This window comes from Armigeres subalbatus, chromosome 2 (assembly GCF_024139115.2).
Source record: "Armigeres subalbatus isolate Guangzhou_Male chromosome 2, GZ_Asu_2, whole genome shotgun sequence".
Lineage (NCBI taxonomy): Eukaryota > Metazoa > Arthropoda > Insecta > Diptera > Culicidae > Armigeres > Armigeres subalbatus.
In genome coordinates, this window is record NC_085140.1 from 64,100,766 (window position 1) to 64,126,559 (window position 25,794).

At 41.4% G+C, this 25,794-nt stretch overlaps 1 protein-coding gene across 1 annotated transcript in view; it reads right to left on the minus strand.

Moving 5' to 3' along the window:
* LOC134208757 (SEC14 domain and spectrin repeat-containing protein 1-B) overlaps positions 1-24,968 on the minus strand; it is a 123,556-nt gene extending 98,588 nt beyond the window's left edge. Inside the window, exon 1 of the mRNA XM_062684655.1 lies at positions 24,480-24,968. The gene's annotated coding sequence lies outside the window, so the exon portion shown is untranslated. The remainder of the gene's footprint in view (positions 1-24,479) is intronic.
* Positions 24,969-25,794: the final 826 nt, after the last annotated feature.

The following is a 25,794-nucleotide window of genomic DNA, read 5'->3' on the forward strand; positions in this document are numbered from 1 at the left end:
ATGATAGGAAGAGGTTCAAGAGAAGACATTGTGAGCCACCCACCGCGAGTTTGCATCGGTGGTGACGAACTTTGGACTCCGCAAGACGCTCCGATCGAATAGAGTTTGCCGCCGTACCAAACTGACAATCTAAAAAACGCTCATTAGACCGGTAGTCCTCTACGGACATGAGGCCTGGACGATGCTCGTGGAGGACCAACGCCAACCAACGAGATTTGTTTCATGAGAATTCAGAAGAATTTCCACCCTATTTTCATCATTATTTTGAAAAATCGTGAAGCCATCACTTGGCTTGTTATGGGTTTACTTGGGGACTATCAACACTATAATAGACAGGAACACCGTCTTCGACCAGAGGTCGTACAGACTGAATACTTAACACCTAGCATGAGACAACGGACAGGACACATAATACCCAATGGACCAGTGTAGAATGATTCAATCACGAAAAGCTTCCCCCTTATCTTGGCCGGAATCGAATCCACACTCCAAAGCAAAGCGTCTAGACGATTGACGTCGCTAAGCGCACGGCCACGGAGCCCATCCGGATCGGGGAAGGGTCATTTGGCAGAAACTCATCAGGCCGAAAGTGTCGTTTGGCCGACAGGGTTGTTTGACCGAGAGGGTCGTTTGGCCGAAAGAACCATTTAGCTGAAAGGGTCGTTTGACCGAAAAGGTTGTTTGGCCGAAAGGGTCGAATGACCGGAATAGTCGTATGGCCGAAAGGGTCGTTTGGCCGATGGGTAATTTGGCCGAAAGGATCATTTAGCCGAAAGGGTCATATGGCCGAAAGGGTCGTTTGGCCGAAAGGACCAAAGGTCGAATAGGACATTTGGTCGAATAGGACATTTGGCCAAATAGGTCATTTAGCCGAATAGTTCATTTGTTAAGTGAGAAATTAGGAATGAGAAGAGAGGTGCCTCTCTTCTCACTCTTCATTTTTCTCATCTCACTGCAAAAGTGAGAAGCGCGAAATGAGTAGTGAGACGTCTTACTAAGCCCTTCGTACTACTAACTTTTTACAGTGAGAAGTGAGAAATGGGGAGAGAGAAGTGAGACGTCTTTCTTCTCACTCCTCATTTCTTACTTTTCGCTGTCAAAAGTGAGAAGCGCGAAGTGAATAGTTCGACGTCTCACTCAGCGCGAAATGAGGAGTGATAAGTGCGACGTTTCACTTCTCAATCCTCATTTCGCGCTTCTCACTATTTACAGCGAGAATTGATAAATGAGTAGTGAGAAGTGCAACGTCTCATCGGCCTCATCGGCCTCATCGAGGCACAGAATGGTCTCCTCTAATCACTTTCACAAAGCGGCCCATATCCACCAGAATCAATACATCTATCCACATCCAGATATGATCTTCCACTGAAGATTTGCCTTCGGAAACATAGATGAATTAACCTCAAGATTATTTATATTTAATTATTGTCTTAGAAATTCAAAGTGCTCTCTCCAGGAATTTATTAAAAAAATCCCAAAGGTAATTCAGAAGAACTTTTTGCGGAGATATTTCTAGAAAAACATTTGAAAAGGGGGTAACGTCCATAAATTATTCCTTCCTGGTCTACATATATAGCTATATGTGTAGACGAAGAATCAGAGGGACTAAATTTTTGGCTGTTACGTCCTTTTCAAGTGTTGCTCTAAACTTTTACTTTAATTATGGATCCTGTACACCTCAGGTGGTTCAAAGTGCCGACTTCAAAGATCTCCATCCTGAGCATTATCCAGCTATCGTCTTAACCTAAATTTCGGTCGACTTCTTTTATTTCTTTGTTGAGGCTTCTCCGCCATGAACCTCTGGGTATGCCTCTGCTGCGATGTCCCGCTGGGTTCCAGTATAATGCTTGTTTACAGATTTTGATTCCACCCCTACGTAGAGTGTGGCCGACCCAGCCCCACTTCCGATGCCGAATTTCTGTTGCTATCGGCCTCTGGTGACAACGACGATAAAGCTCGTTGTTTGAGATCCAGTTGTGAAGAAACCAGCCCCGAATTATATACTGCAGGCATCTGTTGATGAACACCTGCAGCCGTTGAGTGTTTTCCACTGATGCACACCATGTTTCGCTAGCTAGTTAAAGTTGATCTGCCTGTTTTGCCAGATATTTCTTAAACTCGCAAAGGCAGCCCTTGCTTTCATGATCCGTGCGCCTATGTCGATCTTGGTGGTGTAACTTTGAGAACGGTACACAGCAACATAATGCCTCGCCAGTCACCAGGTCACCCTTTTTGGGCACCTTCACTAAGATACCTTACATCCAGTTGACCGGGAAAGTTGCGGTGTCCCAGATATTACGAAATAAACAATGCAGTAGTTGAGCGAATGTCATGGGGTCAGCTTTGGGCATCTCGGCTGATATGCGATCGATCCCTGGAGCTTTATTGGTTTTCATGCTTTGGATGGCTGTTTGAATCTCTAGCAGTGATGGAGCTTCGGTATTGACGCGTGTTATACATCGGATCCTAGGCAGATCATGCCCTGGCTGGCACTTGAAAAAGTTGTTCGAAGTGCTCGAACCAGCGTTTCAGCTGGTCAGTTGGGTCGGTCAATAACTGATCATTCGCGTCTTTCACCGGCATCGTTGCATTCATCTTCGCTCCGCTTAAGTGTCGTGAGATATCGTAGGAGGCGAATGTCCCCGGTTGCTGCGGCTCTCTCTCCTTCGTCGGCCAGAGGGTCTGCCCACGCTCGCTTGTCCCGTCGACATGAGCGTTTTACTTCCTATTTAAGAGCCGAGTATCGTTTACTGGCTAAGACTTTGGCTCCTCTGGTTTTTGATCGCTCTATCGCGGCTTTGGCTTCCCTTCGCTCCTCTATCATCCTCCAGGTCTCATCGGTGATCCAATGTTTTCTCTGGGTGCGCAGTTCGCCCAGATTGTTCTCGCTGGTGGTGATGATGGCATTCTTGATGGCGGTCCTTTGTTCTTCCACGCTGCCACCGTCCGGTATATCTACAGCACGCGTCTTCAGTTCTTCAACGAAGGACTGTTTCACCGTGGCATCATCCCGTTGGCGTATGTTGAACCGTCGTCCAACTCTCTCCAACGAATCCGCGCAATGCGCAGGCGTATTTCGCCGATGAGGAGGTGATGATCAGACGCGATATCGGAACTAAGTTTATTCCGTACATCAAGAAGGCTCCGTTTTCATTTTCGGCTGATATAGATGTGGTCGATTTGATTTTCTGTAAAGCCGTCACGGGAAAACCACGTGACCTTGTGAACCGGTCGATGAGGGAAGAGCGATCCCCCGATCACCATGTCGTTATTACCACAAAATTCTGCAAACAGCTCTCCGTTTTCACTCATTTCTCCGAGACCATGGCGTAATGCGCTCATGACTCGAATTGTCGGATCCGATCTTCGCATTGCAGTTGCCCAAACAGATCTTGATATCACCCTTCAGAATTCTATCTACGACGGCGTTGAGTTGACTGTAGAAGTTCTCTTGTCTTGCAGATCGGCAGCATCGGTTGGCGCATAACATTGGATAATTGGTTTCGGACCCGTGTTCTAAATCTGGTAACGATTATCCTTTCACTTATAGGTTCCCACTTCATAAGCGCAGAGTGTACCTGAGCGCTTAGTAGGAAGCCAACTCCGCGATGTCGGAGAGCGTGTTTGTCTCGTAAACCAAAGTATAGCAGAACTTGTCCCGAAGGCGTTCTGTGTTCTCCAAAGTTTGACCAACGGACTTCACTCAGTCCCAGGATCTCAAGCTTCATGCAGCTTGCCTCATTAGCAAGTTGTGCCGATTTACCGTGCTGGGCTAGGGTTAAAACGCTCCATGTTCCTATTCGTGTACGTTGTTTCGCGCTAAGAGTCGTCGCCGTAAAATCAGCCCGTGTTCTTAGTCGTGCGGTATGACGCGTGGCTACAAAGCAAGACCATGCTGAGGGTGGCTGGGTTCGATTCCCGGTGCCGGTCTAGGCAATTTTCGGATTGGAAATTGTCTCGACTTTCCTGGGCATAAAAGTATCATCGTGCTAGCCTCATGATATACGAATGCAAAAATGGTAACCTGGCTTAGAAACCTCGCAGTTAATAACTGTGGAAGTGCTTAATGAACACTAAGCTGCGAGGCGGCTCTGTCACAGTGTGGGGATGTAATGCCAATAAGAAGGAGTTCTTTCATTATCGGATTCTCGAACAAATTGATGTTTCGGGAACAGTAGGTTGTTGGCCCAAGGTTCCCTTGCCACCGGGATGGGGCTGCCATCTTAGGTATAGCTTCCGGGGAAGAGCATTTCATACTCAGCCGCTGAATGCCAGAACAGACGCTGTTGGAGCCGCACCTCCTTGGTGAACAGACGCTCGATCAGTCGTGTCAACATTGTTCACAGTCCCACCCAACACCTGGACTAGGCTAGTGCGCTTTGAGCGGCACAGGGTCGCTTTGATAGGGCCTGCTTGGGGACACATGCAGCTTTTTATAGAAGTTCAACAGGGCCCACTGTCGAACCCCACCACATCCTAGGCAGACCCCACAAGACGCACCATCTCACTCTAGCTGATATCAGAAGGACAACAATGCCCAGACTACACTACCAGCTAAGTACGCAACCATTAGCTGGCGGTCAATTGTCATCGGAAGACCCGTGGAAGCGTGAGTATAGGAACTTGTGAGTCTAGATTAAGGAGAAATTTTTTCTGGGAAATCAGAAGAAAGTGGGGAAACTAAGAAGAAAATTTCCAAACCATTTCCCGGTGAATTTAAGGTGAAACAAATGTGGTTAAATCGATTCACGCAGCCGCCGGCTGAAATGTATGTTGGCCTGACACTGCAAACGCCACCACTGCCGCTGAGTAAATGCACGTAAATGTACTTAAACATTTTAATAATATCGAGTTGAAAAGCTCATACAATATTTTGAAAATGTCATTACGATGCAGACGTGTTTTAGTTACGATACATTTGCTTTTATTCTGGGTGGAAGGAGAACTTGGGTTTATATAGTTTTGACATTGCCATCCTGCCAATGTTATATGAGTATGTGTGTGCTCATAGTATCGATAAATTGACATGAATACAGTACGAAAATTATTCAAATATGGTCACATGCTGAATGCTTGCCCATAACACGGCAAATCCACCATGTCACTAAATCTTTGTATCCATATTTCCAATCACACCTTGAGTAAATACAAACAAGGCAACAGCAAGGCATCTCAGACGGCCAGTAAGACATTCCACAACTGAAAGTTGACCTTTTGTGCAATTGCAAAAGCCAAACTTTACAATACTTTACAAGTCGTTGATTAACCATTGCTGCAGGGGAGAGTGATCGGAAATGCAGCACTGCATAGAAATCAGTTCTGATCTCAAGCGGCAATTGAACAATTATGAAGTTTCAATAAAATCGTATTTCACTGTTTCAAGTCAATAAATTTGTTATGTAATCTTTAGAAACACAAAGAAGTATTGTTACTTACCAAAAGAAATCAATGACAAGCGGTGCCTATTTTAAAAGCGATGATTTTCATGATGACGTAGATACAAACTCAATTTTCAAACAACAGCGAAAGTAAACTAATACTGATTCGGCTCGAACAAATACGAAGGACCTGTTAAGTGTAACTAGTCTGAATTGATATTTAAAATGTGCTGTAATTTTTTGTAATAATTTTGCCATAACAATTTTGCAGCCATTTCTTCGCGTCCAATCCTCCCCTACACTCTTCGCAAAGTGAAAGAAACTCCACTCATCATCAACAATCAACCGAAGGAATTTTTGCAACAATCATATTTAATGATATTCAACTCGTACATTCAGCCACCAATCCAAGTTCGCCGTTGATTCAGCGTTCGTCTCAACTGTTTGAAGGCTCCCATGCTCGAACATTCCAACCATAATATATGCATTTAAGTATCTCGCGCTACGCTTCGACTTCATCCCTGGCTGGCTGCACTGCAGCATCTTCATCATCAATCAGACCGGCCGGCGCGGCACGGCGCAGCGGGTCTTCGATGAACTTTCGTCTTTCAGTGAAGAGTTGCTCCTTTGGAGCAGCACCAATCGCAGCTTCAGCTGCCATCAAAACCTTCAAACAGAAGTCAGTCTGCTGCATCAATATAATGCTGGGTGTTGGTAAATGTCAGAACAACTCCGCAATCAACAGCCATCGGGAATGCTTTGTGCTTAATTGTGTCATCGTTGCCTTCGACTGTCATAGCTGGGATTCTCAGCCGGGCTGCAAAGGTATGGACGAGCCGCTTCGAAATCAAAGCACGACTAATGGAAGTGTAGCACAGACAAACATACATAGCATATCGATCTGTTTCATTAAATACTAACAACCGATTATTAATGTGCGATTGTGAGTAAAAGTCAGATTCAAGCAAATTCCTATTTTCAAATCCGTGAACGATACGTCCCCTTGTCTATGTGGAAGGATTGTGCTTCTTCAACAAGGTGCAATACTGCCATTTGATTGCAGCAATTTGGTTTCGTGTAGCCAATCCTTGGTTTATACTGAAGAGTAGAGGTTTTCACGCTTCTCGTTGTGTGCTTTACTTCTGATCGGGGAAGATCGATTAAGTAGTTGAATTAATGCGCATGGTGCAGTTAATTACCGTGCAATCATCATCTGAAACACAGCACAACGGGTCAATCAATAAACAGAAACAATTCGAACTCAACTGTTGGTAGATGGTGGAAATCAATTACGGCGGAATAGAGCACATTTTTGTGATTTAGCTTGTAAACACAAGCAGTAAAATTAAATTTTGTAACTACAAAACCACATTTACGCTAAATTAGTGTTTCGGCATCACGATGCACACTTTGGGAAATGAAAACAAATTCAAATAATTGAATTTGATTTTTTTAGCATTAGCATTGGCATTACATCCCCCACAGAGACATTGCCGCTTCACAATTTGTATTCATTCAGCACCTTCAGCATGGTATTGCTTTGTATTCGCACATGCTACCACACAGCTGAGAAAGGTCCTTAGAAGAATTTCAATTCTTGCAACGTGAACGAACGGAAGATAATGATCGAAGGAAAATCCCTCTTATAATTTATTTGTAATTTTTATTGTTTTAGGCTGCAAAGACCTTCTGATTGTTCTCTTTGGAAACCTTTAAAAACAGCGTTACGTTCCTTGGCTTCCTTCTTCTTTTTTGTGATCTTGATAGTAACCAACTGCCGCTTCCGCATATCAAAATTGACGCTAATTTGATCGAAGTGCTTTCTTCCGCTCACCGAAAACAAAAAAGTTTCGTGCCCAATAAGTGGAACTGTAAAGGGTGATGCCGCCAAGATGCACCTGACAATCAATTTCGAGAAGGGGAAAACAATTGATTGCATGACTGTTGCAGGTAACTGGAGAGCAGGGTCTTGACTTTCATATGTATATAAAAAAGAAAACAATGCAATCCTACTTCTTCGATATGATCGAATGATACTATTCAGTGGGTTTCGAGTTGGTACGATAGAAGTAAAACATTTGGAACGATAAATTGGCATAGCTTAGCCAAGCATGAGTGTTGAAGTCAAGTATTAGTGAACTTAGAATTAAAGACGTATAAGAGAATGGAGCTCTTGAAAAGTCGGAACTTGATGCCCAATACAGACAATTGACCTATTTTCCCGCATGAACACTTGTTGCTAGTTGATTCCGGCTTGAGCAGATTGACGATTAGATTAACGGTCAGAGAACAACTATTACTATTCCAATTCCTGTCGTGACTTGTTTTGCTTTCATACTGTCCATTTCCGTCTTCAATACAAAACAAATTCACATTATGCTCGTTAAGGTTACGCGATCTTAGTTCAAATAACGCCAAACTGGCTAAAACTAAGAGCAGCATAATCTATTTCAATATGGAAGATTTCAAGGCAATTCGTGACTACTTCCGTCGATTTTAGATTGAAAATGTCAAAACTTTATTCAGGTAACCCTGTGAACATCCATTGAATTGACTAATTTCGTTCGTTGTAGTCCCTACGTCATATGTATTAGATCTCTTCATGTTTTCAAAAAGTATCAAAAATTCAATCGGTCAGTCCAGCATCACAATTCTTATGCTAAAATAAGTCTCCTGTCAAATTTTCAGCTAATTCGGATAAAATTTCGAGGTGGCTCAAGTCGATTTAGTGTTTTGGGCTATTTTTAATTTTGGGAAAAATCTAACAAGAGATATAAACGTCGAAAACTATCGCAACAACCTCTATACGGAAGTTTTTGGTGTGTTTTACAAGTCTTGTGAACATTGCGATTCGTTCCGTTCACGTTTTGTCCATGTTAAAGTGATTTTCAAGCTTTTAAGTGCATAAAAATACTGTTTCCCCCAAAAGTCGTTGTTCTACAAAATTCTTGAGTTTATGACAAATGATTGTTAATTTATTATATTATTATTCCTCTTTTTACCCTGGAAATTTGAGTAATATAACTGCCTATGTGCGATTTATCGTTAAATTCTTAAAAATCAGAAGCTGAAGATTTGTAATAAATTTGCACGTTAGGATTTCTTCAAGTAAGTTGTTCGAGTAAAACATAAATTAAATCATATGATATTTGATGCTTACAACAAACGACTTCCAAATTTTGTTAATTCATCATATGTCTGCATGATTTTAACATTGAGTGTAAAATTGTAGTAACAAGTGAAATCGAAGCTACTTTGTTTTAACAACTTGTTTGAAGAAATCTCAGCGTGCAAATTTATGACAAATGTTCAGCTTCTGATTTTTAAGAATTTAACGGTAAATCGCACATGGGCTATTATATTACTCAAATTTCCAGGAAAATAAGAGGAACTATAATATAATAAATTAACAATCATTTGTCATAAACTCAAGAATTTTGTAGAACAACGACTTTTGGGGGAAATAGTATTTTTAAGCACTTTAAAGCTTGAAAATCACTTTAACATGGTCAAAACGTGAACGGAACGAATCGCAATGTTCACAAGACTTGTAGAGCACATCAAAAGCTTCCGAATAGAGGTTGTTGCGATAGTTTTCGACGTTTATATCTCTTGTTAGATTTTTTCCAAAATTGAAAATAGCCCAAAAACACTAAATCGACTTGAGCCACCTCGAAATTTTATCCGAATTAGCGGAAAATTTGACAGGAGACTTATTTTAGCATAAGAATTGTGATTCTTGGCTGACCGGTTGAATTTTTGATACTTTTTAAAAACATGAAGAGGTCTAATATGTATGTATAACACCTATGCTCGAGAGAGGGTATCACGTTTGTTGTTTTATCCCATCTTCAGCATGTGTTCGATCTCAACTGGGCGGCGGCAGCAGCAGCGACGACGACGGCGACGAACGGAACGAGGTCCATACTGGGCCACATGTTTTTACAGTTACCCACATTTGCCGTTGACTAGAAGCGGACATCAAGCGATCCAGGGGGCGATCCCTCGTGTTTGGTTATCTCAGCAGCATCAAGCTGGTATCAAAATTCCCCGGCTCAGGTGCAGCCTGGACTTGGAGTGTTCATGATAACTGTTTCGACCAGTTATCGCCGCACCGACCGGACTGCGGTTGACATTTGTTCAATAGAGCATAGGATGGAGAAGCAGATTGCGCGCTGATAATATGCTGAATGGGGGACAACCGTGATCAGAAAGTGTGTAGCATATTAGCATCTTTATCACCTGGTCGTTTCGAAATCGATGGATGTTTTATTGAGCCGCGATGTTTGGTAAATTTATCAATACAATATATTATTAAAAGTTTGGGAAGGTTCTTTTTATATTCCAACACTGGTTTTGGAAAAAGGCTCGAATTTCATTCAAATTAAAAGTATAGTCTTCCATCATTGAGTTTACGAACGATGCTAGCAACAGCTAATTATCAATTACAATTCGGTATTGGGGAGTTTATACGTCGAAAATTCTTAGTTAAAAACTTTCCAAATTCCACTTATTTCTCAATAATGTAACAAGTTGGGATGACAAAGTCAAGATTACGAGACACTGAAGACGGCCTTACAGTTGAGGTCGAAATTAAGCATATGCGGTATTTCGAAAAATTTCGTTTCAGGTGGTACGAAACGAAATTCCGCGGAATTTCGCGGAATTTGAGCATGGCGAAATCTGATTTCTTGATTTCGTTTCGTTTCGTAAAATTACAAAAATTTCGCTAGAAAAAACTAGCTTCAAACGAAATTTAACGGAATTCCGCGGAATATCGAAACAAATTTAAACTTAAACCATACTTTATATTATCAAAAATTTTGGCTGCGCCGCTGAACATAATCGTAAAGTTGGTTTCAAAACTTTAGGTTATACAATATTCCTATTAACGCTTACTACATAACCTCATTCTTAGTCGACAAATTCGTATGTAGTTCGTATGTAGTTGACTATAAGCACGTGACCAGCGTCATTATTGGTCATGAATTGGAAACACCGAAGCAAGTATACAATAAGAATAACTTTTTTGTATCCCAAGAATATTATTCAATTGGTGAGCTGTGCATATTTGCTGTTTCTCGGCCAATCATGATTAGCAACTACGATGTGTACAGTTAATCAAGCTAATAAGCTCTTCTTTGACTATTTGCACAATATGTAAGCAGAGCCGTAGCGTGGACTGCTAGCGCCCTTGGCGAAACCATGATTTGGCACCCCTCTTTTGATTATAAAAATGGGAAAATTTAACAACAATTTGAAATGCATCAACACTAAAATTAGAAGGTTTAAACATGCTTTAAACATCATTCAATACTGTGAAGAGAACAAGAACTTTTGTTCCTGAAGTTCATTTGAATTGCAGAATGTCCATCTAAGATTTGTTTCCATTTGGTGATACTTTTTTTTGATTATTTCACAAGTTATTTAAGCGACCTTTTAGAGCCGTGCTGGAAGTTCAGTTAAAATGTTTTTTTCAGAGCTTACGCACTGCTAGGTCTAGTTGGGTCAATAAAATCCAGCTCTGGAATGCGTCGGTCGATTATCGGAATCGTTATCGGACCTATTCGCGTCAAGGAAAATCCAATTCTGGAGTGGGTCTGACGGTGTTTTGAAACCACTTCTGGTTAATAGTTAATAAAATTTCACTCTGGGGTGAGATGGTTGAAAGTCAGAGTTTCTACCGGATCTAGTCGAATAAGAAAACCATTTTTTGGAGTGGGTTTGTTGGTGGCCGGGAGTCGCCATTGAACCTATTTGGATCAAGTAAAATGTAGCTTTGGACCACTGAACCCAGTTAGGACAAATTAAATCAAAAATAACTGTATGGTGTGTAGATTGGTTGGTGGTCAAAATCGCCAACGGATCTGTTTGGATTAAGGAAAATTTAACTCAGGACCAGGGAATCATTTTTTTTGGAATGCACATGCGAAACAAGCGACAAAAGAGAACCAACGACAAAGCTTTGTTTTTGTCGGAGATAATAATGACAAAGATCCGAAAAATTTTGTCAGCAACAAAAAAGAAGACAATCTTGTTGCTAACTTTTCATCCCTTTTCATCCCAAATCCTTGATTTCGGCGCCCCCTAAAGACTGGCGCCCTTAGCGGAGGCCAACCTGGCCAACGCACTTGGCACGCTACGGCGCTGTATGTAAGGAACATTGCAGATTTGTGAGCATTTCTAGATCTTCGCACGGAATTTGCAAAAATAAAATTCAGAACGGGTTGAAAGATCATTAAAATTACTAAGGATTGCTTTCAACTTATACTGACCATAACAGCTGTTCTCATAAGTCAAGAACACACAGACAATAGCTCAATTTGTCGAGCTGATTGTATATAAGACTATGGGTCTGTTAAATTCAATCTGAAATACATATCTTCGTACATTTTAGAAAGGTGCACAGGATTCTTCTGGTGCGCAAATGTATGCTATATATGTAGACAAAGAATAAGAAGGAATAAATTTTGGCTGATATGCTCTTTAAAATGTTGGTCTAGTAATATCAATTCTCTATCTGCGTATACGCCTGGCAGATGTGGATATATAATTGAGTATCCCACCAAATAAAAAATAAATCTAAGCATTCATTTTCTAATTTTTACTAAGTCAGAACTTAGTCCACGCTGACAAGACAATATGAAGTATGATTTAGCATAATTACATAATTCTTAAGTTAACTAAGGTTTCAAACGAAATTTGAATCAGTATATGAAAAATCCCACAATTTCTTTATTTTTATATACTTACTGATAAAAAACTGATATAAAATTGATCAGATTTGGTAACACACGCTCCACGATGAATTTCTTTGAAAGCGGCACAAATGCATGGGTATTGTCTTATCGCCAATGGTATATGCGGTGAAAATGTGGCGATTTATCACAGATTGTCTTTACTGTTATTGTAACTCTTTTGGTCGTAAAACAGTTATTCGACTTCGAAAAAGTGAAATCAGAATTGCGTACATAATGTGAAATAATTTTAAAAAAATTCCGCGGAAAAAAAAATTAAAATTTCGTTTCGTTTCGAAAAATTTCGAATTTAATGAACCTTGATTTCGTATCGTTTCGAAATATCGAAAGAAATCTTTATTTCGTTTCGTTTCGATCCGAATCAACATAGACATTTTAAATTTCGTTTCGTTTCGTTTCGTTAGGAAAAAGTGTGTTATCGCATACCCTTAGTCGAAATACATATCCGTAAAGATCACAACGTGGTTGAATTGAATGAAAAAAATACTAAGCTTGTCTTACGACATGTGATGACATTCCACTAGAAGAGTTCAATAATTTTCCTACACAAAGGAAATAAATCTGCTTAGCAGTTATGAAAAAAAATAAGCATTTTATTTATCAATTGAATTTTCTGTGTTTTTTTCACAAGATCCCAAATTCAAACGACTATGAATGTTAGAAAGTTCTCGGTTTTCAAAAAGTAAAATAATCTAATATTGGATAAATAAAATTGACAATCTGTTTTGAAAAAAATCAAAGGTGTAGCCCAATCGGGATGTACGCAAAAATGACTTAGAACCAGCTATATGGATGGTATTTGTCATCATAATGTGTGTCTCTTTATTAACATTAAGAAAACTGCTCGGAGGTCAACTGAGTCAAGAAGCCGAGTAGTAGCTCCCAGTTGGTAGACTATGTCTGTCAATCGTGGAAAAGGGATTAATATGACTCATTAGTCGTTTCGCCGCTGAAGCCACTCGTCTGCCTTTCAGTAGAGAACATCACAATCCTAGAAAACACCATCCTCAAAAATGTCCGAGATACAGAAAAAATAAGCAGAATCGGAAGCGGCGGAAAACCAAACGCATGTGATTTGCAACGTTCGATTTCCGCCCGCGATGGAAACATACGTGTATCGTTTTCTATGGCGACGGGGAAAAGTGAGAGGAAGTTCAAGAATCAATTATACACAGTCCTTTTCAGGACTAAAACTACTTATTCAAGAAGAGGTATTGACCGTTGGGAAAAATCTTCACCCAGACAAACAAACTATTCGGGTTAAGTTTTCGAATTATCCGTTTAGACAACAATGACGATTCTGAAAGGATCATTTACTGTTTAATAATGCGCCACTTCAAACACTAAAGCAGCTAAACGAAAATTTACACTAAGATGGCGTCTTCATCAATTGGGCTGTCTTCGGCGGAAAATGAAATTTTCTGGCAATATTCCTTGTTAAGAAAAAATATTTTGAGCTTTTTAGTGGAATGTCTTCACTTGTCATAAGACTGTTGAGGTCGAAATACGTATTTGTCAAGGTGCAATTAAGTGGTGGAATTTAATGGGATTGTACAAACTCGTCTTATGACAAGTAAATATTGTTTGGCTATGTTTCTGTTAGTCATTGGAAATAAAATCGTACAACAGAAGGTTATTCCGAGTTGAATTTTCTTCAAAGTGCAAAACTTAATCGTTTGGAGATGACAGAAAGTTGCCCTTCGGTAGCACAATCACAAGCGCACGTCGGAGGGAGATGATGCAATAAATTTGTTTGAATGGATGAAATCACTAACAGCAATTAAGCTACCACGGCGATGGCACCGAAACAGTCCATTTTTGCAATCTTTAACCCTTTCGGTCCTGAGAAGAACCAATTTCCAAACGCTTGTCGGAACCATGCAATAAAATTTCACTTCGTGCTGTTATTGTCTAACGGCCACTCGATGACTTTTCGCTCTGACGCCACCATTTGGAATAAATTTTTAGAATCGCCACTGCATCACGCGGGATCGCAACATATGCTAACATATGCTGTGTCCGGAGCGCTGCGTCTCTTTGCGTAGAATCTTGTTCGAACTGAGGGTTAGATCCAAACCCGCAAGTTGCTTGATTTTAATGTCTGTGGATCATGCAAGGGATTGGTTATTTTACTATTATCAAACTGTTTGTAAATTCTCAATATTTAATAGTTGAATCTCTATTTCGAATACAATGAAACGTTGACTCCTTGATCGAAAGTACCAAAAATATTGGAAATCCATCGAAAAATGGCTGAGATATTAACGTTCAAAGTCTTACATATTTTCGTGACGGTCTCCGATTTTCGCAAAGTGTACCCCAATATAGAAAAGACAGACGTAGTCCTACGTCAAATTGAATTGCATTGAATGGGGGGGGTCGTATATAAGCTTATGCGAGTAACAATTGACATGGTGCTAGTATGTAGGCAGTAATAATTCAGAAAGAAGTTCCGTTTTCGAAAACCCGGTTTGATTAACGACCCGAGCAAAGTTTGAAATCACATTAAAATAAAAATTTGCCTTCATAATGTCAATTATTTTTTTGCTACAGTTCATCTCGTTTTATATGGATTAACATAAATCATACTAAAAACAAATGTAGCTGTCAATGAAATCAACATGATTATCAAATTTGATATCATAATATTCTTAATTTGCTATTGAAATGAGTATTCAATTAGATTATTTTAATGAGCATTCATAACAACAACAGCCTATTTTGTTTGCAGATTGCTTTTAATTTTCGTAAATAACTCACTTTAGATAATCGACAGCATAGTTTGATGTAAAGCTGCTATCGTTATGATAACTGAGAAATGCATATTGAAAACATATTGCGATATCAATTTGTATTAATGACCAATTCGAAAAAGGAAACTCAGAAAAATCGGAGGCAAAGGCGCGTTGAATGTTCCACTTATATTCAATCTGTTTTTCTATCACACTGGGGTCGCTGTTTACGTGGCTTTATTTACGCAGATGTTTCAAAAAGTTTTTACGCAGTTTCATAAAAAGGTCCGGAAACATGTTAAAATCACTAAACTATCAGAAATCTATGTTCGATGTACATAGTTGTGTTTTACGATAATTTTGGGATCCGCACGGTTTTCAGGATTCACGCGGTTTTTGGGATGCACATGGTTTTATTGAGGTGGTGTGATCGCTAGACCAAAAAAACTTTATATGTTTTCGCGAAGTACCAATGGCACGGCAAATGCTGGGTAAAGCGTACCATTGGTACTTCGCGTACCTGAAGGAATAAAAAAGACCCCATCTCGCGGTCCTTAGCCTCTTACCCAACAACTCCTATCCCTACCTCCCAGTGGTGCTGGCCGGGATACGAGCAACCTTAGGGAAGATCGGGTAACCAACCCCGGTGGGAACTATGGTCGTATGCTGACAGGGAAGGAGGGGTTTACTCCTCTCCGGAGGTGCAAATCTTATTGAGCGTCTGTTCTCCATGTCAGGATCGGCTCACAACAGCGTCTGCTCAAGCAAGGGACTCTGAATGAAACTGTGCACCATGGTTCTCCGTAAATTTAGGGGGTTTGGTGTCCGGCCCTGCAAGCCAGCCTTTAAAAAACTTACGCAACGAACAATCAACAAGAGAGTACGGAACGGATCCATCGGCGAAGACCACTGCGACGAAAAGGGACTAGCGATTGGAAACTCGGTTCGTGGAACTGCAAATCTCTCTACTTCATCGGGAGCACACGCATACTCGCCGATGTGCTCAAGCACCGTAGATTCGGCATCGTAGCGCTGCAGGAGGTTTGTTGGAAAGGATCAATGGTGCGAACGTTTAGAGGTAATCATACCATCTACCAAAGCTGCGGCAACACACACGAGCTGGGAACAGCTTTCATAATGATGGGCGATATGCAAAGGCGCGTGATCGGGTGGTGGCCGATCAATGAGAGAATGTGCAGGTTGAGGATCAAAGGCCGGTTCTTCAACTTTTGCATAATCAACGTCCATAGCCTATACTCCGGAAGCACTGATGATGATAATGACGCATTCTACGCGCAGCTGGAACGTGAGTACGACAGCTGCCCAAGCCACGACGTCAAAATCATCATAGGAGATTTGAACGCTCAGGTTGGCCAAGAGGAGGAGTTTAGAGCGACTATTGGGAAGTTCAGCGCTCACCGGCTAACGAACGAAAACTTGAATATGGCAATTCGCAGCACCTACTTCCAACATAGCCTTCCGTATTGGTACACCTGGAGTGGTGACACTGCAGACCGAATCACAAATCGATCACGTTCTGATTGATGGACGGCACTTCCCTGACACTATCGACGTCAGGACACTATCGACGTCAAGACATAACATCGACTCTGACCACTATCTGGTGATGGTGAAACTGTGCCCAAAACTATCCGTCATCAACAATGTTCGGTACCGACGACCGCCGCACTACGACCTAGAGCGACTGAAGCAACCTGATGTCGCCACTGCTTACGCGCAGCATCTCGTGGTAGTGTTGCCAGAAGAGGGTGTGATCGATGGGGCCTCTCTTGAGGACTGCTGGAATACAGTCGAAGCAGTTATTAACGACGCAGCGGAGAACAACGTCGGGTATATGGGACGAAGTCGACGGAACGATTGGTTCGACGAAGAGTGCAGACAGATTCTGGAGGAGAAGGACGCAGCGCGGGCGGTCGCGCTGCAGCAAGGTACTCGGCAGAACGTGGAACGTTATAGACGGAAGCGGATACAGCAGACCTGCTTTTTTCAGGCGAAGAAACGCCGCCTGGAAGAAGCGGAGTGCGAGGAGATGGAACAGCTGTGCCGTTCTCACGAAACACGCAAGTTCTACCAGAAGCTCAACGCATCCCGCAAAGGCTTCGTGCCGCGAGCCGAAATGTGCCGGGATAAGGATGCGAGCGTCTTGACCGACGAACGTGTTGTGATCGAAATGTGGAAGCAGCACTACGAGGAACATTGGAATGGCGCTGAGAGTACAGGCAGTGAATGTCAAGGCAGCGGAGGAGATGACTACGTCAGTTCAGCGGACGATGGGAGCCAACCAGCCCCCACCTTGAGGGAAGTGAAGGATGCCATTCAACAGCTAAAGACCAATAAAGCAGCTGGTAAGGATGGTATCGGAGCTGAGTTCGTCAAGATGGCCCCGGAAAAGCTGGCCACTTGCCTGTACAAATTGATAGTCAGAATCTTGGAAACTGAACAGCTACCGGAGGAGTGGAAGAAAGGGGTTACATGCCCAATCTACAAGAAAGGTGACAAGCTGGAGTGTGAAAACAATCACCATCCTTAATGTCGCCTACAAAGTGATATCGCAGATCATCTTCCGACGTCTGTCACCATTAGTGAATGAGTTCGTGGGAAGTTATCAAGCCGGCTTCGTTGACGGCCGCTCGACAACGGACCAGATCTTTACTGTACGGCAAATCCTCCAAAAATGCCGTGAATACCAGGTCCCAACGCACCATCTGTTCGTTGATTTCAAGGCGGCATACCTAGTCAACACAAAATCGCATATGCTAGCGAATAAGTGTACATGGTGGAGCCGATATAGGCGTATCCCTCCATTTGACTGCATGCAAAATGTGCGTATATGACCTCCACTTTGTACACTAATTCGCTATGATATATGATCTTGTGTTTGCTGGGTATGACAGTATAGACCCCGTAGAGCTATGGAAAATTATGGACGAAAACAGCTTCCCTGGGAAGCTTACCAGACTGATAAAAGCAACGATGGATGGTGTGCAAAACTGTGTGAAGATTTCGGGCGAGCACTCCAGTTTGTTCAAATCGCGCGAGGGACTAACACAAGGTGATGGACTTTCGTGCCTGTTGTTCAACATTGCGCTAGAAGGTGTCATGCGGAGAGTAACTGCCGGGGTGCGATTTTCATCAGATCCAGTCAATTTATTTGTTTCGCGGATGACATGGACATTGTCGGCCGAACATTTGCAAAGGTGGCAGAACTGTACACCCGCCTGAAACGTGAAGCAGCAAAAGTTGGACTAGTGGTGAATGCGTCAAAGCCCGCCTGGGAAGCAGCGTTACGATAGACGGGGATACCTTCGAGGTGGTCGAGGAATTCGTCTATCTCGGATCCTTGCTAACGGCTGACAACAATTTTAGTCGTGAAATACGAAGGCGCATCATCTGTGGAAGTCGGGCCTACTACGGGCTCCAGAAGAAACTGCAGTCGAAAAAGATTCGCCACCGCACCAAATGTGTCATGTACAAGACGCTGATAAGACCGGTAGTCCTCTACGGAAATGTAACATGGACAATGCTCGAGGAGGACTACTTAGACGGGAGCTTAGGATCATCTTTGGCGGTGTGCAAGAAGACGGTGTGTGTGGTGGCAAAGAATGAACCACGAGCTCGCCCAGCTCTAAGGCGAACCGAGTATCTAGAAGGTAGCTAAAGTCGGAAGGGTACGATGTACAGAGCATGTTGCAAGAATGTCGGACAGCAACCCTGCAAAGATGGTGTTCGCTTCCGATCCGGCAGGAACGAGACGGCGTGGAGCACAGCGAGCGAGGTGGACAGACCAGGTGCAAAACGACTTGGCGAGCGTAGGGCGCATTCGTGGATGGAGAGATGCGGTCTCGAACCGTGTATTGTGGCGTCAAATTGTTGATTCAGTGTTATCTGCTTAGATGTCAACTGAATAAATAAAAATGAATGAATAAACGTAGAAACGAAGATGATTTGCTGATATTATGGGGAAATTTAAATGTAATCTTCATTATTATGAGTTTATGATCATAATATTTTAATACTAAAGAATTGGGGCTTCGCAAAATGTCATACACGACTGAGTCTACCAAATAAATACTACTTGAAGTATCCTAATATCTGCACTAATGTTTTAGATTCTGCGAGATTTTTGTCAATTTTTTCTTAAAAAAAAATTTTAAGCTCTCTTTAGTGGAATGTATTTAACCGTCTGAGACGAGATAAGTACTTTCCATTTTATTCCACTACGTTTTGTGATATTTGCAGATACGTATTTCGACCTCAACTGTGAGGCCGTATTCAGTGTCTCGTGGTTGACTAGAATTTTTTCTTTGTTTTATGATTCTGGAAATATTTTAAGCATTATTGAAAAAACATTGAGATCCGGAAGGATTTAGATCCGAACTCACTATGGTTTTTAATAGGAATTACAATATTCTGTGAGAAATTCTTTTAGGTTTTTGTCAAAGTTGAAAACGAATTTAATTACGCACAGGCGAGCTGCTCCTGGAATTCATCTCATGGCTTAGAAATTCATCTCATCAAAAACAAAGCAATGGAAAGCAGTTTGATTTGCTTCTTATTTTTGTGATTTTTTCAGCAGTGAACACGCATGTTGATAAAAAGTAGCGACGAAATTGGTGCTGCACTTCTATGTTTTGCGATGAGATAAATTTATGTTCAGTGAGATGGAGATCGGAACAGTTCCCCTAGTTAGTGGGAATGCAGAAGGAGCCTAAAATGAACAAATCTTGGAATCATTCAACTATTTCTTTTAAACTAGAGTGATTTAAGTAAGGGGCCCTCCTTAGCCTGCGGTAAGACGCACGGCTACAAAGCAAGACCATGCTGAGGGTGGCTGGGTTCGATTCCCGGTGGCGGTCTAGGCAATTTTCGGATTGAACATTGTTTGGACTTCCCTGGGCATAAAAGTATCATCGTGTTAGCCTCATGATATACGAATGCAAAAATGGTAACCTGGCTTAGAAACCTCGCAGTTAATAACTGCGGAAGTGCTTAATGAACACTAAGCTGCGAGGCGGCTGTGTCCCAGTGTGAGGATGTAATGCCAATTAGAAGAAGAGTGATTTTTTGAAATTATTTTATAAGTTCATCACTTATCATTCAACTAGTCTGTAAAAGAACTATTCATCCTTATTCCACAACTTTGTATCTGTTCAGATCTACGTTCTCCGATCTCAACAGTAAGACTGGGACAGACATATTTGTTAAGTTGTTAAGAGGCCGAGTTTTGTTGAATAACGAACATATATCATCTGGACTTCATAGGAATTTGATACACTGTTTTATGACTGTTGAAATTTTCTGGGGGGGGGGGGGGTCACAAGTGGGTCTGGGAAAGGCCAGGCCCCCTGGGCACCCCTTAGTTACGCCAATGCCATCCGGGAACCTGAACAGAAGCGAGTTCTTCACTAAACCTTCCATTATTCTCTAGGGTTTGTCCAATTTTGCTTTGCAGCGCAAAAGCACTTTAGCTTCAAACTACAGCCCTTAAAATAGTTTCCGATCTAACAAAACACGTCTATTGCGAACGAGATCTGATCGTCAACTGCTTAAACTATATAAAATGGGATATCAGAAAATCAAGTACACCTCGGAATAGGGTTTCTTACCCCATTCCCGGCCTAACATGCGTACGACTGCATAATTTAATTGATATTTATGACAGGAAGCAACTTTCCCTGAATTTTGAGGGCTGTATAATCAGCAATGGGGTTCACTTCTGCTTAAAAAATAGCTATTCGTGCTAAATATCGTTCAAAAAAGCTTTTATTTGATTTAAAATAACGAGGTGCAGCACTCATTTCAGTCATAGCGATTTGCCATTCCGGCACACGTAAAACCAATTCCCGGCCTAAACAAAATTTTACTCGATCTCTCAACATTTTACTCTCATTCTCTCCCGGGACGGTAGAAAATGAGACGTAAACAAAAATATGCTCGTTTCACGACAACAAGCTGCCAGATGGTATTATTCATAATCCTTTTTATTTGGTTGAGAAGATATATTTACTCATCCAAATTTCTTCCAAACACTTGAAAACAATATTCTTTTCACCTTTTGAAATCGAGAGAATTATAAATAACATGATAGCTTCAACGTATTAGACAGTTTTCCTGTTAACGATGAAGGATCAATTTCATACTTCTGGCCTTTTGGCAGCACGGTGCGGCTAGAAGTTCTTGGGCCGAGGTGATTTTTTGTTCGGTTTGAGAATAAATTTTCAAATGTATTCTAATATGTTTAAATAAGTTGTAGTGAAACGAACTAATAGGAAGAATTGAAGTGCGTGTGTTTAGAATTATAGTGTGGTGATTAACAACTTAAAGCAAGGGTTGTATCGAGCACTGTGACGATTTTCAGGTAGGTGTTTATTTGATGATACCGTTTTGTAAACGTGGAAAGAATCACTCCGGCTCAGTGGTGTGGCAACGGAGAGCAAAGTTTTGAAATCTACATTTTTATTTTCTACAATTGGATCAATTAGAAGTAAAACAAGTGGTTAAAATATATTGAGTATTGTGAATGATAAATGGGAGACTTTTTAAAAATGATCAATCATAAACCTACGGCTTCCTAACAGTATAAATCATTAGTTTTCTGTGCAGTGAGCCGGGAATCGGGTCGATAGGCCCAAGTAGTGATTTACCCTATATTCATTCTTCTAGCAAAATATTTGGTGGCCCTGAAAAGGGACGTTTGTTTCTGTTGACATGAAGCCATTTGAAGCGGTGCACAGTGGCGGAAAGCCGGACAAGACCTCAAAATTTTTTTCGTGATTTTCGTGAAGCCGTTAATTTGTTAATTTAACATATACATTGAATGAGCTAGTTCCAGTAGTAGTTTTTTGATTGTAGCTTTTAAATTTCATTTTTGGTGTTGAAGTTCATTCTGTAAAGTGTCTCCCGAACAAATATGTATGGGAAAATGAAATTTGGCTAAACTTTTTTGGAAAAGATTCGAAAAGATCTGGTATTATATATTAAAATCTATTTTTTTGTCTTATTTCCGGTGGTTAGTGTGGTGAATTGCGCATTGCGCAGTGCTGCTCCAACGAGAGCAGACAGCTAAGATCAGTGTATACCAGAAAAGGAATATACGAGCAATTATCAACAAGAAGGAAAGGACCTTACGCCGGAACCGACTAACAACACAGACACCAAACGTTGGGCCTTTGGAAAGAGTTTCAGATCTTTTTTTTGTGTCTTTATTAGGGAGACTTTCAGTCCGAGGCTGGCTCGTCTCCGTGTTTCAGATCCATATGATCAACACATCACCAATCAGCTACGCCATCGACTAAAGTAATTCAGCATTGATCTAGTATTTTCCAGCATAAGCAACCAACTCAAGCCTTGATTGCGTCCCACAAAGGATAAAGTAGAGATGTTGAATAAGGCAGGCGTTTGTAAAATAAGTTGCTACCAGTGTGACAAAACATATATAGGCCGAAATCAATAGATGTAAGGTTCCAAGAACATATGTCGGAAATAAGCAAGGCGAAATAGGAAAGTGATGAGGTCTTTCATTACGGATTTAGATTCAAAGTAGCAGAACATTAGAAATAGAATTTTAAGAAATGTTTATTCGCCGTGGAAACCTTTAAATATGACAATGTGGTGGAATTAAATGGGATAGCACAAATTTCGATTTTTTCTATGCACCAAAAGATGTTAAATGGCTTTTTCGGCCAAATGGCAAATGTTCTGCTGTATGTCCTTTATTGACGTATGTCGATAACGGTTGTATAACATTTTCGGCAAAATGAGTTCCGGCCTAATGCCATATTCGGCCAAACATCTTTCGGTCAAACAACTTTCGGCCTAGTGGCCTACGCCCGAAAACTTCCGGACAAACGGCCCTCCTCCTAATGACCTTGTTCTGTAGAATAATAAGCAATTATACACCGCAAGTCAAGGTTCAAAACCGATCGTAAAGTGATCACTCATCCCCGGGGTGCATTTCGAGATATTCCGGAATGTGACCAGATGATGAAAGAAATGCCCTCCGAACACATCACCATGGTCTTGTTTTGCAAAATTATGAAGTTTCGGCGTGGCAGGCCAGGTTTCAGAATAAATCAAGAAGTGACGCTTGCCTCTGGAAGCCAGCATTACGAAATGTATCTGAATTTGATCAGAAGATCCGAATACTCTACATAACACATTCCTTTGCAATTATTTGCATATTATTCGACTCGGCCGTATGGAAATACATTTTTATTAAATATCTTGACTGCACATATACGCAGCACATGTTTCGATATGGACAAATTGATATGAAATTTGCGGAAAAGAATCCCCTTGTCTTGGATTGGAAAAACCAAGCATCCGAAATATATTCAATTTGCATTAAAGAACATCCGCGGTGGAGGTTGGTACTCGGATTCTGATGGCTTTTCCGCAAACGTGATCTTTAAGTGGTCTTGTTGTGTAGGGGTTATCACGCCTATCTTAAGAGTAGGAGGTTCGAGTCCCTCCAAGTGCAAAATCATGGAGCTTGAAAGCCTCCGAGCATATTGCTTTTAGCCTTGTTTGTTTTGTATCATAAACAATCAAAAATAAGTCACTTACTCCGGGAACTATTATTCCGGATTGCGACCAAAATTATCAACCTTACCTCCAGCGCAAGTCAGGTTTTAGGAAAAAGTGCTAGGGGAAAAGACGGCTTTAGCAGGTTTCGTTCTATTATTGTTTGGGGGGTTATTGTTGAGCACATTTTATGAAATTTGGCCACAATATTCTTTGATATGCAAAGAATGTTTAGGCCAAATTTGCGCATAATCAGTCATAATAAACCCCCTGATAATAATAGAACAAAACCTGTCAAAGCCATCATTCCCCTTATATGTTTGGCCAAAATAATTTCATAAATCCTGAATAGGAATGAAATAACGAGTCAAAAAGGTATATTTAACACTTAAATGTATTCTTAGCGGAAGTTAAAAATCGATTACAGGGGATTAATAAATCACCCGTCTGCTTCCTCTTGTATTGCAACTATAGAAAGTCAACGACGCAATCACCAACCTACAGGCGATAAATTTAATAGAAACAAATTGCTTCATCCATGCTTTCATTTATATATGCAGCCGTGGTCTTATGCCCAAGGTAGCACGATAAAAATAAGATCACCATTAAGGCACGGTCCAGCCAAGCCCACCGCTGCAGTGTTCATTGCTAGCCGTGTGTCTTGTGCGCTCTTTATCTGTGGGCACTGAACAACACGCGGACAGGAAACCACATCCCAGGTCCTCTCCTTGGCGGACTTGCAACCAACTCAACTGGCAGAACCAGTCGCGAAGGAAATGAGAACATTGAGGTTAATGATTGGACTGCGTCCGTCGCTGCAACTAGCAAGTAACATTAATTACAACTCTTCACTGCTTTGGGTCGGAAGCTGAGTGGAACTGTCACATACCGATCCTGAATCTTGACAACCGTCTATTTGCTTTTCTTGTGAACATACGACAGATGCGGGAAACATTCTGTGCCGTGTGAGAATTATGGTCTGTTTGTTTTCTCACAGCATACCGATTAAGTGCATTGTTAGAAGTGTTTTGTAATACATTGAACGCGATGGATTGTTCTGAACATACCTTGTTGCGCTAGGTTGAGTTGGTCAGATTGACCTTCTGCAGTATCCTGTCCCCTTTCAAAAATCAGTCACCGAGTCGGGTCACAGAATTCCATTGTACGCCAACGTTTTCGATTTCAAAAATCCACTCAAACTGATTTGTTGCAACGTTAAACATGAGTTGATACGATTACTAACGACAAATTTTCACTTCTATATTATTTCCTTCTTCAAGAAGAAAATCATGAATGAAAGCCGTTCTGCACTTGCCCACTCACTTTTGACCCACAAATTCAAATCAACCTTCCCGAACTGCACCACAGGATCACATGGTCCAAGAATGCGCTTGTCTTGACCCTCTTCACACTAGTCACTCATAAATTCTTGACCCAATCCAAACAAATGACACCGCGATCGCGACTACGGCGGCGACGGTTGCAATTACCAGCCACTGCAACAAACTCCAGGCCAGGGTCCTCGATCACACGAAAGCCACCCGCGAACGACCGAGGTCGTCACACATCTGAGCACTGGCGCACCTTTCGAAGCCCAGTCAACCCAACCGGGGCCGGTCGTCGTTAAGCGCTGTGCGCAGTGGCAGGCTGTTTGAATTGGATATGAGCAAAATTTATGAAAAGGTAGATTAAATTATGATATTCATTAAGAGAAATCCCGTCATTGTTGTTGAATAAGAACAAAAATCATAATGTCATTACATAAAGATTTTTATAGATGGTTTCCCGATCGTTATTGATTTTGTTTGTTATGCGTGTTTTAAATTTCACTTTTTAAATAATTATTCTGTTAAACATCTGGGATTTTCGGATTTATAATATTATATTATATCTTATAAGCATCTTGTCGCATGAATCGCAATATAGAATAAATCATCCAAAGTTATAGCACTTAAAAGGCCATAGTTGGTGTTACGTTTAATCAGATAACTTTTAGAGATTGCAAACGATAAAGATATTTGTCACTTGAAGGGACCCAAATTCCTTGTCGAAACGGCGGCCGGGTAAATAATAAACTCGTTATGAAAGTTAAAGACTGAGTTGATCGATTAATCATGAAGCACTCCACTGTGCACCGCAGTGACGGTTAGTCGTTGTCGTTATTTGCTTGCTACGCTCCTATCAACCAACCACCTTTCAGACGACCTAAGTCTGATGACGAACGAAACGAAAAGAGAGATGTAGTCAAACCACTTCTTGTCGGTCGATCTGTTAGATTTCTCCTCCCGGCGGCCTGAAGCAATAACTTGCGCGCCCGTGCGTTCATAAGTTCTCTATCCAATCTGCGGCTGCAGCGTTCAAGAAACCTGGCAAGCCCTCCGA